The sequence below is a fragment of the Anolis sagrei genome, chromosome 5, assembly GCF_037176765.1.
Source record: "Anolis sagrei isolate rAnoSag1 chromosome 5, rAnoSag1.mat, whole genome shotgun sequence".
Classification (NCBI taxonomy): Eukaryota; Metazoa; Chordata; class Lepidosauria; order Squamata; family Dactyloidae; genus Anolis; species Anolis sagrei.
The window spans coordinates 156,311,048-156,323,712 of record NC_090025.1 but is presented as its reverse complement, the minus strand read 5'-3'; the positions used below and the strand labels follow the sequence as shown (position 1 = coordinate 156,323,712).

The 12,665-nt window shown below is 36.7% G+C and overlaps 1 long non-coding RNA gene across 4 annotated transcripts in view; it reads right to left on the bottom strand.

Moving 5' to 3' along the window:
• Positions 1–12,665, bottom strand: part of LOC132776070 (uncharacterized) — a 121,627-nt gene that overhangs the window by 11,068 nt on the left and 97,894 nt on the right. For 3 of the 4 annotated variants that reach the window (XR_009631582.2, XR_009631585.2, XR_009631584.2), the window contains one exon: positions 7,308–7,413. This is a non-coding gene — a long non-coding RNA (uncharacterized lncRNA). Of the gene's footprint in view, positions 1–2,805; positions 3,046–7,307; positions 7,414–12,665 lie in introns of all 4 variants that reach the window. The other variant, XR_009631583.2, reaches the window with a different exon arrangement.

Below are 12,665 nucleotides of genomic sequence, written 5' to 3'. Positions count from 1 at the left end.
GAAGTTAGAATTCCTAGCATCTATTCAGGACAAACTTGTAAAAGCACCATCCAAGCAACTTCACCAACACCTATATGTACATCCCATTTCTGGACTTTTTCTGCAGTCAGATTCAAGAAAGATTTACAAGGCACAGAATAGTAGTTCAGGACCTGCAAGTGTTCCTCCCTATTAATGGTAGCCATTTAAAATCTAACTTGATCAAGAGCACAGAACTTTACAACCAATGCCTTCAATGACACACCGATGGAGGAGTTTGACCTTGTGGTGTAGAAAACAGGAAAAGATTGCACCTACAGAAAAACCATCAAATGCACTGGAAGCATATCTTGCCTGTGATAGCCTTTTTTCTGAATGTGAAGAAACCTCTTCAGATTTCTGCAACATTGCCAGTGTCAACTGCTACAAATTAAAGGTTGTTTTCAACTCTTAAACGTTTGAAAACATACATAGGGCACACAATGGGGCAAGAAGGACTGACTGGACTTTCTCTCCTAAGTGTCCACTGAAGTTTGGGGCCTGATTTGGAGCCTGATTTCTGTCAAAGTGTATTGACACACTGTATTGTCAAAGGCTTTTGTGGTTGGAATCACTGGGTTGTTGTAGGTTTTTCAGGCTATATAGCCATGTTCTTGAGGCATTATCTTCTGACGTTTTGCCTGCATCTATGGCAAGCATCCTCAGAGGTTGTGAGGTCTGTTAGAGCTAGGAAATTTGGGTTTATATATCTGTGGAATGTCCAGGGTGGGACAAAGGACTCTTGTCTGTTGGAACTAGGTGTGAATGTTTCAACTGGCCACCTTGATTAGCATTTGATGCCCTGGCAGTTTTTTTGGTGTGACTTGTTGGGGGAATCTTTTGTTGTATTTTCAATAGATTCAATATTCTTTTGTAACCACTAAATTACCAATTAAGAGTCATTTTCAGATTTATTTTTTTTTAGTCTTGAAACTTTAGGGATTCTCAGAATAGTTGTGCAAAAAGTTTTCTAAGTTCTGTTACTGTGTTTTATATTATAATTTCCATTTTTAAAATATAGCATGATGTAAATCTGCTGGAATCACATTTATGAAGGGTTGTAGAAGTGTAATAGCTAAATTCTTCAAGGTTTCATGTAAGTATATTCCTTAGCCCTGGGCTTTTTAATCCAAGATACTGAGGACTGACCCTGGAAATTATACATGCAAATTATATGCTCTATCATCCAGCAATAGGTACGGGGAAAATTCATTCCGTTCATACAGTAATGTGCACCTATCTAATTTTCACTTCTGAAACCAATATGCAGTTGGAAATGCATTGATCCATCATTATTCACACTTCTCTAAAATTTGCAATGCAGTTCTTCCCTCAAATATATATATACATTGGGGGGAAATATACATTTTAACCCTCCCATAAAGTTCTTACAGTTGTTAATACATGCTCCTAGTTTGTACCTTTATTTGTACATTGAACTAATATACACATTAACTAGTATTTGTGTGTATTTTTTGTCTTGTCACCATTCCATTTTAAAACAGGAATATTATTTTATCCTATTTATTTCTGTATAATATTTTGTAAGCTCTGCAAATGGTCCTATTCTCAAAGTGGGGTGCATTTCTTCTCATAACTCTGAGAAAGCTCTTTGCATCAACACTAGAGAAATGAAAAATTTTCAATGCCAATTTGCCTGTTGCTATTATATACTGGAGATTCTTTTCCTGTGCTAAAATTTCCTCAACTTAAATTAATTTATCCTAATTTAAACACATTTGCTCTAGTTTGCACTACTTTTCCCTATTGACTACAGTGAGCTTTGCATATTCTTTTCAATTATATTCATAGCAACTGTTTGCATTTTAAAATATGCACATTGCCCAGTATATGCTTTTTTGGGGGGGAAAGCCATGCAAGCCTTGCACAGGTATAAACATTCAAAGTCATGTGCAGATTTTCTTTAAATTTCACCCAAAATATCCCAAAATGTTTCTTTCATTATGTGTGACAGGTTAAACAAAATGTATTTCCCTTTATAGTGGGGCTTATTGAATATTACAATATTCTTTTTGATCCCTATTTTATAACTACTCCTAGATTTATGTTTTGAGACGAACAAGGAGTAAATAAAGCTGCTAAGTAACTTTATGCTTTTTGATGTTGGCTGTGGGTATAATTGTACCAATGTCAATCCTACTGAATCATAAAGTAAGAACACCAGAACACTAATATCATGTCCAATCTAAAGATCAAAACTGACTTAGCCATTCTGCATGCTGTATTTTCCATTCTTCATGTTTGTTTGAATAACTTTTTGCTTTGTGTTGTTTAACTTCTTAAAGGAGGAATATTGGGCCTGAAGCCAGTGTTGAAGTAATATCAAAAAGCTCTTGGTCCTAATCTCAGATGGCGAGTGGTAGCTGCTAAAAGGGAAGCAAAAGACACTCTACACATGGCCATTTTTATATCTCACACACACACAGAGAATGGGGGAAATGCTAACTAGATCCTGAGTAGTTTGCTTCTTGTTCTGGGTATGATGTACAATCCAATGAGAGGCACAAGATATTACCATGAATCTTATTTATATGATCAGTATCGTTTAATGAATGTTTACTACAATTGCAGAAGAGAAAAAAAAACCTATTTTTCAAAGAAAGGGGGACAAAATCATAAATTTACAATCATGGTTCACTAAGGAATATAATTGGACTCTTGATTTCCTCTGCATCAAGGCTCATTTTCTCTAACAGTATAACACAGTTTGGATGATAAAGAGATTATCATGAAGGAAGGCAGCATGCAAAAACATGGACCATTTACCTTGTGAATATTGTTTGATGATACTATTTCTGTTTTATGAGAGATCAGGCTCCTCAGAGAAGGCAATCATCTTGGAAATGAGCTTATATTGTACTGGAAATCTTATAGCTTGATCTCTTGTTTCAGGCCAGGATGTGTTCCACAGTGCATTCAGTGTATCCGCCTCTCTCCAGGGCTAATGTAAATTTATAGTCAATGTGCTGGTGCAACAATAGTAAAGACTAATTTTGTATTGGTGGCCTAATTTTAAAAAAAGAACAGAAATGTGCTATCTTGGTACTTTTGTACAAGCCTAACTAAACAGTGCTATCCTTTCAGAGTTATAAAAACATTTAAAATTATAATATGATCCATTATAATAAGAATGGCTGCAGGTACATGCAAAAATGAATTAAGATGCATGAAAAATCTATGTGCATGAAAAATTCAATGAAGCATGCATGAGCTTTGCAATGAAGACACAAATTTGCATCATTGTCTAGTTGTACTAGAGGTGTAAATGTTCGCTTCATTTCTTGCTTTGATGTGAAAATGAAAAAATGCAAATGTTTTTGCACATTTTCTACATTTCTGAAGTTTTGTCTGAAAATTGTGTTAAGGCCTCCCCTAAATTTCTCACAAAATACACATCTTTTTGAACAAAAAAAATCCAGTGAAAAACAGTGCAATCTTTTTAGTTTATTCTCGAGGGTTACACTAGCAGTTGCACTTTCCTTGTGCTCACATAAAGTGGGTCCCTGAACTCAATCTGAAGGGTTGAGTTGGCCAACTGCCTTTCTCATGGAACAGAACAACTGTACTTCCCTGCTTTGCACCCCCCCCCCCCAAAGCTAGGCATTTGAAGGAAAATGGTTTGGAACCAGCAGCTTCCTTCTTCCATCATACTCTATGTATTTTTGCCCCTGCTGTCATTTTCCTTTTGACACTGCCACCTTAATGGCCACTGTTGGCATAACTATCCAGTAGAGCCTGTCAGATACCTGTCCCCCACTCCCCTTTCACAAAATGGAAGGGAGTAATCAGCCAAGAATAGTCAGCTTCCTTCCTTACAGAAGTCGTAGAGGCCTTTAAAAAACCATATATCAAAGGAAAGAATAAAAGCCACAATTGGCTAAAAATAAGAAAATAATATTATTATATCTACATTTTGATTCAGTCAATTAACAGGGTAAAAATCTTTAAATATGAAGATAGACCCTTGCATGTTCTGCAGTCACCTGTCCCTGTCAATAAGCTGTGTAATTGTAGTATAAGGTGTGCCTCAATAAACTGTTGCATCTGCGGCACAAGACAACACATAAAACAAAATTAGAGTGGGAATGCTAAATCATTTGCAGAATGGTAAGTTAATACTTCTACAATCCAATTGATTCAGTGGGTCTACTCTGAGTAAAGATTCTAGGTAGAATGGGTAAAAAGAAAGGTAACTTTTCAAGTATTTTGTTTGCAGATAAGTCACAGAAAGATTCTTTCCTGAAGTACAAGATTACAATAATTTTGTAATATCTGTATTAAAAAAATAAATGTCATTCTACTCAGTTCATCTTTTCCCCTCAATGCTTATTGGCCATTAATTCTGATAAGTAATTCCCCGTATGTTCTTAAATTATCCTTAGAGATGGGTCTCGCCATGTCATTCTATACTGTTTTAGCACATTTAACATTTTCACACAAAACAGTAGCTTTTTGAAGAACAATGCACATTTTGTATAAAAACATGAAATGTTCACACGCAAAAGTTTTCACGTGCAAAAGAAAAAAAAATGGTGGTTGATTTTTCTTGAATAGGTCATTGATTTGAAGTGTAAGAAAATTTGAGAATATTCTTTACATCCTCACTGAATAGGATTTATTTTCTGCTTGAGATCCTTCAAGTTTTGTATCCACCAGGCGATTCAATACTGAGCTAGGACAGCCAATAGACTCTATATGTCATCTTCACAAGTTTATAAATGTTTGGTGCACAGGTCTTAGTTGACAGATTGGCATGCATGAAACTGATAAAGTTCATGATTTTGCTAATATACATGTTGAAATATCACAATGACTCAATGCAATGCACTTCCAAATTGTTCCAGTAGTAGGACATGTAGTGATACACTAGCATGGATGGCTCTTTATACCAATAGGCTAAATACTGCATCCTCCATATTACCCCGGAATTTCTTATAACAACTGAAAACCACTGGTCTTGCTAGTTACATATTTATTTGCCTTGCTGTCCTTATTGACTGAACTTCCCTCACAGTGCCACATTCTAAAACCAGCACAATTCCCTTAACATTTTATTATTTGTTCCTTCATAATAGTGACCAAGTCACATCACCACAAAATCATGGATGTTACCATCTGTTTACTATTGGACATTTTCACAGTTGTTTTCAAATTGTTCAGTTTCAGAGTCGTTAGACTAAAATCATATCTATCCAATAAAAACAAAGAATACATAGGTGTTATATGTTTCTCAATAATGTGTAGTTCTGTTGCACCACCAAATCAAATTAAATATTTATTTCTTTATTTATTATCAAGGACCACCCCATATTAGTGAATGGTATTCAGACCACAAGTTTAGCTTCAATGGCATAATTGACAGAAATTGTATCACACTGAAAATATTCTGAGAAATGATGAAATGAATTTATAGTTGAAACCTCAGTTGTTAGAAAGAGTCCTACTGATCTGTATTTTTCTCAATGATATCAGTTAGATTTTGAACTGCTTCACTTTGGCAGAATTGTGACCATATTCAGAGCGAATGTGGTGTTATTAACCTAGGGACAACATCCAGGTCAAACACTTGAACTAACAGCTGTGTCCTAAATGAAAAGCAAACAAGATCCACAAGGCTTGCTTTTCTCCCTAACACAAATGAGACTACATTGCAAGCATATAACAAAACACTTACATTGATGGAGAACAGCTAATTTCAAAGCAAGGAGGTAAATCTTTGACAATTTCATTCATGCTTGTGAGGATGAATAATTTTTTACAGTCTTCTCGCTAATGAAGTGCAAAATATGTATGTGTGTGTGTGTGGGGGGGATGCACAAAAGAAGTATGGAGGGGTTACATTTAAAAAACATGATGCATGTTTCTGAATACTCAATTTGATGGTGAGAGTGTGTCTATACAATTTTTGCATAAAATAATATTGATTCTTTTGAGCTCCTATAAATGTATAACTACAGTAGCTATGCATTGACCCCAGACCAACTAACCAACCTTCCCTAAATCCCCACTTATTGGGCAGTGGTCAGTGCAATTGATGGAGATCTGTTCACCTATTAAATAGGAAGCTGCTGACTGATGGTCTCACCCTGCCTATGAGCAATCTCCAGTACAGCAGGCAGAAGCCTGTGGTCATCTCCTCTCATACCAAAGTTATATTGTATGAGAGAGGTAAGAACATCAGTCAGCTGCTTCCTGATCAACATGGGAACAGAACCACGTCAGCTGCACAATTCAAAACAATACTAGAGATAGTTTGCAATTCACTTCCTTTGAAATATAGCACCTGGTATTAATTGATGATTTCTATCAAAGTCCTAAGCAGGATGGACTCTTTGTAGCATCTAAGATCTCACAGGATCTGGTGCCTGATCATAGCTAAGCAGAACATTTACAGGTGACTCAATGTAATAGCTATTCCACATTCACAATAGCTATTTTTTAAGGATTGTGGACATTATTGCTATTATTGTAATCCCACCCCAACTACTTTACCAGGTATCTCTTGCATTGGGAGAAGGAGATCAATTCTGTCAGTGATAGGAACACAAACAAATGGTGTTTTCATCAGGCTTGGGGTGGATGGGTGTTAGATCAGGGGAGTTACTAGTCGTTATTTTAAAATTAAAATGAATAAATAACTATTTTAAATGATTAATGGTAACTATTTTGGGTTCTTGGAACATTAATATAACACATTATTTTCATACTCTGGGATTTAATTGCACAGTTCAATAGGATTTGAGTGTTAAACAAGTTGAACATATGCATCCAATATAACACCAACATTACATATAGAATATGTTTGCTTGGATCTATTCTGCATGGCTTCCTCTTGCTGGAATGCAAGAGTATTTGCTAGGCAGAATATAAAGCAATCTTCTTTCTTTTATAACTGTACTATCATGTGATAAATGTGCCTTTAACTTCGGTTTTCCTTTCTGCTTCTTGAAGCTGAAAAATAATAGGCTATGGAATAGATCTTTGTTTGTGAATCTTTCTCAGGTGATTCACTTACTGGACCATTGCATCTACCACATTTGAAATCTCACAATAATACCGAAAGGAAATCTATTTATCATGAATAACTGCTCCCACCTTCCCATTCCTTAATATTCTGCAGAGTGCAATGGCAAAGCTACACTTAAGTTTTATAAAATGAAAGCTGGTGAAGCATAAATCATACAGAATGGTAAACATTGCAATACAAGATAGATATGAAATCCAAAAACTAATTAAATTCAACAAGCATCTCTCAATAGAAAACATACCAGTTTAGCTTCCCATGTTAGTTATCACTTTTATTTCTTTTATGGAGAATGCAACAAATGGGCCTTTCATGGCTGCAGATTTCATAATGTGATTCACCAGCAAAACCTGAGGGAGAAGGAGGAGAAAAATACATGCAAAAGATTAGATGGATGGATTACAGCATTCCAAGTGTGCCAAGGCCAAGATAAAAGGAATAGATAACTTACAACTTCTGATGAGCTGAATTTAAAGCCAGCTACCAAAAAGGATTGAACCTTATTACTGTTCTTCACTACGAAATTCCCCAGACAGTTGAATGTAATTTTAAAAGGTCAGGGGAAGACGCCTTCCCATCATTATGATTGTGTGGTTTAAGGGTATACATTTTGTGAGGGTGCAGCTCTAATCATTTTTATTGACTTGCTGTTGAAAAACAGACAGGCAGGCAAAAGGCAGGGCAGGTAAATGAGTTGTCATATATGCTATTTTCTCAAGTTTCCAATAGTATCCTGCCATTTTTTTGAGAATATTAAAAGCTTGCACACTTGCTTTATGATATTGCAGATCACAGGAATACATGAGTGTAACACATAATGTGATAATAGAATGGATAAGCATACACATTTGTATACATCTGAAGACAGTAATCATTGTACAGTATTAGAAAATTAAACAAACAATGTTGATATTAACCTAAAATGCTATAAAATTATTATTAATTGACATAAGCTCATTACTGTTCCTGTAAAATCAAAGTATTAGTTCTGAAAACGACGACGTTCATTTGATGCAGTTACTTCAGTTTTCAAAAATAATAATTTATGTTCTGATTCAACATAATAAAATTGCTGGTAATCAACATGTTAGCACCTACTTCATGATGTTCATGCAATTTACATCAAGAAAAAAGTAGAATACAGACACTGGCAATGTAGGTGAAGATTAATTAATATAAGATTTTTCACTTGCCTTGCAGCCATAACACAAAATCAGTATTCTCTCTTAGTTGCTCTGAGACATTTTTAATGGATTTAAAACTACGGTTCTGTGATTTCATATGCTGCATTATGTTTATGGAACCTCCTTGAAAGCTCACTAAATAGTTTCCACTTGAATAACATAAGAGATTTCCATACCTTTTCACAATTTTTCCCCTAGAGCCAACACATTCAAACACCAAACAAGAATTTGGAATGAAGACACTGTACACACTGAAGCCCGCAGCTCCAAAACCTGGATAGAATTCACTGTCTCAGTGACATGAAAGCCACAAACTACTACTGGAAATGCCTCGCTATTGCTGACTACAGGCTGGAAAAAAGAAATACCTCTAAGAGTAGCCAGTTTTTCCCGGAGACCCTTTAGTACCAAAAGGATTGACAAAATATGTGCAAGAGTGCCTACTCCCATAACAAAAATAAGGTGAACTTTAAGATTGTTTGTGATTATGCTTTTTAGTGCCCAACTCTTCTTTAAAGAAAAGGCTGTGTCCATTTTAATATCCCGTTTGATGACTAGCCATGGATTTTGTGTGTGTGTGTGTGTATGTGTCAGGAGCAACTTGAGAAACTGAAAGTTGCTTCTGGTGTGAGAGAATTGGCTGTCTGCAAGGACATAGTCCAGGAGATGCCCAGATGTTTTGACATCTTGCCATCCTTGTGGGAAGCTTATCTCGTGCCCTGCATGGAGAGCTGGAGCTGACATAGGGAGATCATCTGCGCTCTCCCTGGATTTGAACCTGTGACCTGTCAGTCCTGCCGGCACAAGGGTTTAACCCACTGCACCACCGGAGGTTTCACAGCCATGGAATAAGGAGACTAGATACAGAAAGGTGAGCCTAATAAGACCTACTTTATTTGATTTTTTTAAAAGTTGTTGAACCTAAAAGGAGGAAGAAGTAGAAACAACCTGAAGTGGCTCCAACAGAGGCCAGGGGTCTACCCTAGACTAGCTACTCAGCCTTTCCTTGGGCAAAACACCTAGGCTGTGAAGATAATCTAATAGTAGGGTTGCTCCTACCATTCCTCGGATTCAAATCTGCTACCTTTTGGTCAGCAAGTTCAGCAACTCAGCACTTTAAGCCACTGTGCCACTGGGGGCTCCTTCCTTTTACAGTTAATTTTATGCAGGCATAATTCCTGGTATCTTCAATGATTTGTTATTTGAGTATCTCCCTGGGTAACACCTTTGCTGTGGGCATGGAAAAGAAAACAGATTTCATCCTCTTGACTGGCCATAGAGGTGATTAGCCATAGAGGTGTATAGGGATAGTTCCATTCCAACTATCCTTATACACTTGAGGACAAAGAAGCAGCATCTGCTCTTATCCACAGGAAAACATCTGCTTCTTCCACTCTTCACAGGTACACAAAGACATGCCCAGATGGTTCTGGAAACACTGCTATGTTAAGCCAATTGCCAGGAGATGCACATGTGCCCAGGAGCTTCCGGGTACTCTTGCAGACTTGGAGATGAAAAGAAATCCTCCCTCTCTAGATCATTGGCATAGCTATGCTAGCAGAGATGAATGGTTTCAGGGTGTTTAGGAAAGGAAGGCTACCTCCCCCATCCCAGGCACTAGTTCATACAATTCAAATGTCTATTTACTGGAGCAAGTCACTGTTTTCTAGTACATCTCTCCCTTTTGTACCTATTTGAGCTGTTGGGAACACACTAGAATTCAGCTCTTTGGATTTCAGCTCTTCAGAATCTTTGAGAGCATCTGCTGATGGGGGTGGGGGGTGGGGGTGGATAACAAGAACTGTGTATATGTTTGTATATGTGTGTATATATGTGGTTTTGTGCAGACAGTGTAATGTATTTTTTTTTTTTTTTTTGCTTTTAAAGTCTCCTCCACTGTGTTTTGTTTTAGTATTTTTATTTTTGGCCTGATAGATGCATTGTGTCCAAATTTGGCTGTCAATTTGCCCAGTGGTTTTTGAGTTATGTTAATCCAACAAATAAACATTATATTTTTATTTATAAAGATCAGTGTGGAACATATTACTACAGAGTAAGAAGGGGGAAGAATATGTAATTATAGGTGGATGAGGATAGGTCAGGCAGGAAAATCAGTGCAATGTTAAATATATCCTGCACCATTAGGTTCTAAATGTTAGTGCATATACTAGCTTTTAATAGCCTTAGGATTTACATGAAGCTTTCATTACAGCCAATTACATTATAGCCAGTTGTTGCCTATAGCTTTTCCAAAAATCTCCAGACTACTTTGTAGTACAGATCAGGTTATTTGTTTGTTTGAAAGGCACTGGTTTGAACCATAACTACTTTGCAGGGCTTAACTATATTGACTGATTTCTTATTTGATTCAACAACTTCTGTCAGGGGTTATGAATAACCTCTACATAGAATAAGGAATAGCTGAATGTTCCACTAAAATCAAACCAAATGTAATATGAAAAAGAGGCTTTCAATAATAAGCATTATATTGCTAGGAATATGTCCAATCTCAATCTCTATATATAAAAATGCTCTGTGCATAATGAGTACCTTAAAAACAAAAAGGAAGGAAAAGGGGGGAAGGGGGGTACACTTTGTGCACACACCCTGACTCTCTGCCCCCCCCCCCCCCACACACACACACACTCCCACAGCACAAGGGAAGGAGGAAGGTGCCATGATGGGGGTAATAGGGACACACGAAACTGACATTGCTTGGAAAGGAGCCCCAAAGACCATCCAGCCCAACCTCATTTGGCAGTAAAGGAAGACACAATCAAAGCCCTCACAACAGATGGCCAACCAGTTGGAAGGGTTAGGGTACCTTCCTTTTTCTCCTCCCCTTACCAGCTTCATCCTCCTTTATGAAATCTACAGTGTAGATGCACCCAAAGTCACCCCTTCCACACTTCCATATAAAATCCAGATTATCTACTTAGGACTGGATTACATGGCAGTGTACACACACACACACACACACACGGATGCATGTTGGATCACTGGTTGGTATGTGTGTGTGTGTATAATTACAATACTTTATATATTACTATTATATATATTGCTATATAATACATATATATTATATATATTATTGTTATATATACTACTATATAATATAATGTTAGAATAAAGTTAGAAGGGACTCTACCATGGTATTGGGGGAGAACAGACAGGAAGGAAGGAGAGAAGAAAGGAGGGAGAGAAAGAAGGAAGGAGGGAAGGAAAGAGGGGAGGAAGGAGAGAAGGAAGGGGAAAAAAGGTACCGAAGGAAGGAAGAAGAGAAAGTAGAAAGGAAAGAAAAGGGGAGGGAAATTCAGGAAAGAGCTAAAGAAAGAAGGAAGGAGAAAAGGAAATAAAAAGTGAAAGAAGGAAGGAAACAGGGAGGGAAGAAAGGAGACAAAGGAAGAAGTAGAGAAAGGGGAAGGAAGGAAGGAAGGAAGGAAAGAGAGAAGGAAGGATGAAACTAAAGAGTGAAAGAAGGAATGAAAGAAAGAGGCAGAGAAGGAAGAAAGGAAAGAAAGGGGAAGAAAAAGGGGGGGGAAGGAATAGGCAGGTACCTCTCATAATAGTCCAGATATCTACCTCTACTTCAAAAATTCTTACTATAGGCCACAGCAACGCGTGGCAGGGCACAGCTAGTTATCTATAAAAATACTAATTAAAATATTCACAGGCATATTTTGTAGCATTGCTTTTGAATTAAATCCTTTAAAAGAAAACCAAAGGATTTCTGGGGGAAATGTATGATTCACTAACATACTGTAATATTTATGTATTAGCATCAATTAACTCACTAAAAATGAGAAACATTTGAATTGTGATAATAAAAATAGAAAAGCTGTATGAATTTATTGTATATATACAAATATTTTATCCAATCGCTCATGTGAACATTGATTCACCTACAGGTATAATATCATTAGAATAAGCTTTCAAAAGCTAAGTTTGGAAGCAATAGAATTAAATCATATATACTGCAGCATAATCTCATTAATATTTATTTTAAAAGAGAAAAAGAGTGTAAAGAATTATTTGCCTGTCACCAGTTATAATAGATATGTTACTATTTTATTTGAAAGCTCAGCACTCACAATTCTATGTGAGAATTTACACTTTAGGTAAAACAATTATTTTTTTATAAGAGGGGAGGCAACATTTCAACATTTTTCTCTATAACCCTGTTCAACTAAATGCAGTCAGTATACTAAATACAAGGACCAAGTAGCAACAGTCAGAACTGACCACGGAACAACAGGTTCAAGATAGGGAAAGGCGTACGGCAAGGCTGCATACTCTCACCCAACCTTTTTAACTTGTATGCAGAATACATTATGCGACGTGCGGGGCTTGATGAATGCAAGGCTGGGGTGAAAATTGCTGGAAGAAACATTAACAACCTCAGATAGGCAGATGACACC